Raw genomic sequence first — 2,485 nt, 5'->3', positions numbered from 1 at the left:
AGAACTGGGGGGATTCTCGCTCCACACCAACTGCTGTCACCCTCACCATTCCAGTTTTCAAATCCTGAGTCAAGAAAAAATAGAAAAAAAAAATTTTTAAAAGAAACAAAAAAGTAACAAATAAAGCCATGCCAATTCTCATTTCCTTTGTTTGTTTGCTTTCTGTGCAAGTTAGGTTGGGTGTGTTTTGTTTTGTTTTATCAAGAAAAGGTGTGACACAACTAAACAGTCAGTCTAGAAGCATTTGCAGTGGATGATGGAGTGGTCAGACTCATCATTCTCCTGCTCGTTGATCCACATCTGGTGGAAGTGGACAGGGAGGCCAGGGTGGAGCCGCCGATCCAGAGTATTTGCGCTCAGGGGGAGTGATGATCTTGATCTTCATCGTGCTAGGGGCCAGCGTTGTAATCTCTTTCTGTATCCTGTCAGCGATGCCTGGGGACTTGGTGGTCCCACCAGACGGCACTGTGTGGGCGTAGAGGTCCTTGCGGATGTCAATATCACACTTCATGATGGAGTTGAAGAAGGTCATTTCGTGGATGCCACAAGAGTCTATGCCCAGGAAGAAGAGCTGGAAGAGTGCCTCGGGGCAGCGGACACGCTCATTGCCGATGGTGATGCCCATTGGGCAGCTTGTAGCTCTTCTCCAGGGAGGACGAGGAAGCCCCGTGGCCACCTCCTGCTCTAAGTCCTTGATGTCGTGCACAATTTCCCCACTCAATCATGGAGGTGAAACTGTAACCTTGCCTACTGAGGATCTTCATGAAGTAGTCCATCAGGTCCCGGCCAGCCAGGTTCAGATGCAGGATGGCATGGGGGAGGGCGTACCCCTCGTAGACCGGCACAGTGTGGGTGACCCCATCACCAGAATCCATCACAATGCCGGTGGTCCGGCCAGAGGCATACAGGGACAGCACGGCCTCAATGACAACGTACATGGCAGGGGTGTTGAAGGTCTCCAACATGATCTGGGTCAGCTTCTCCCGGTTAGCCTTGGGGTTCAGGGGGGCCTCCGTCAGCAGCACTGGGTGCTCTTTGGGGGCCACATGAAGCTCGTTGTAGAAGGTGGGGTGCCAGATCTTCTCCATGTCGTCCCAGTTGGTGACAATGCTGTGCTCACTGGGGTACTTGAGGGTCAGGATGCCTCTCTTGCTCTGGGCTTCGTCCCCCACGTAGGAGTCCTTCTGGCCCATGCCCTCCATCGCGCCCTGGTGCCAAGGGAGCCCCACGATGGAGGGGAAGACAGCCCGGGCTGGGGGGTGGGGGTCGTCACCCACGAAGCCAGCCTTGCACAAGTCGGAGCCATTATCAGCCACGAGCACAGCGATGTCATTATCCATTGGTGAGCTGGGGTGGCGGTGTGAACCAGCGGCGGTGACTGTGCCGAGGGGCCTGTGCTCGAGCACGGACGAGGTGGCAGCTGTCTAGTGTAATATTTTTAAGGTTCGTCAATGTATATATCAGAATTTGTTATGTTTATAGACAATATTGCATTATGTACCGTGTTTTGTTTACTCAGTCATCTATTGGTGGATATAAGATCATTTGCACTTTTTGGCTTTTGCGAATAGTGCTGCAGCAAATGTTGGCGTACATGAGGCTGCGTGACTATTTTCAAATCGTTAGGTTTATACCTAGAGCTGGTTTTTGTGGTGTGATGTGTTTCAGAATTCTACCTTCATCAATATTCTCATAGCATCCTTAAGTATTGCAACTCAAGACTTGAATTTGTTTTTCAGTTTCTTCAGCTTAAGAAATGCAGAGGGAATTCAGCCCTTTTGATTTTTCGACTCCAGCTCCTTGCACATTCCATTATAATATTTTCCTTGGTCTTCTCAGGCTTCCCTTTGAACTCTCCTATTCAGCTCCTTAACTCCTTGTTATTTTCCCTTTCCTTTGGCTTCTCAGGGCTCTAATGCAATATTCAATCTCTTCTGATATCCATTTGGGTCTTGTCTTCTTCCTCCTTTTTTGTAAAGACCTTTTACATTATTCATGGACAATATTTTTGGTATCTTCCCACAGCTCATCTGGTCTTCATTCATTAGTGTTCAAAGCCTCAAACCTGTTCTTGAATGGCTTTTAAATTCAGGTGGGATAGATGCATGACAAAATTTTGACTCCTGTGAATTTAATTTTACCTTCTTTAGCTTAAATTTCAACGTGCATATGAGTAGTTGATGGTCTGTTCCACAGTCAGTACCTGGACTAGTTTTCACTGCTCATGTTGAACTTCTCCAATGATTCCTTCCACAAATGTGATCAGTCTGATTCCTGTGCATACCATTGGGGGAAATCCATGTGTATGATCTGTGTTTATATTTCTTATAAAAGGTGAGATCCATGTATATAGCCTGCATTTATGTTTCTTATAAGAGGTATTTACAATGAATAAATCATTGACTGTACAGAATTCTATCATTCTATCCTCCGCCTCATTTCTGTGGCCAACTCCATGTTTTTCTGACTACTGATCCTTCTTCTG

General features: G+C 47.0%; 1 pseudogene; it reads right to left on the bottom strand.

Moving 5' to 3' along the window:
* Nucleotides 1-234: 234 nt before the first annotated feature.
* LOC102852819 lies at nucleotides 235-1,340 on the bottom strand (annotated as a pseudogene).
* Nucleotides 1,341-2,485: the final 1,145 nt, after the last annotated feature.

Source organism: Elephantulus edwardii, unplaced genomic scaffold, assembly GCF_000299155.1.
Source record: "Elephantulus edwardii isolate Elephantulus edwardi_28Jun2011 unplaced genomic scaffold, EleEdw1.0 scaffold00005, whole genome shotgun sequence".
In the NCBI taxonomy this organism is placed as follows: domain Eukaryota; kingdom Metazoa; phylum Chordata; class Mammalia; order Macroscelidea; family Macroscelididae; genus Elephantulus; species Elephantulus edwardii.
This window is presented reverse-complemented; position numbering and strand designations above follow the sequence as displayed.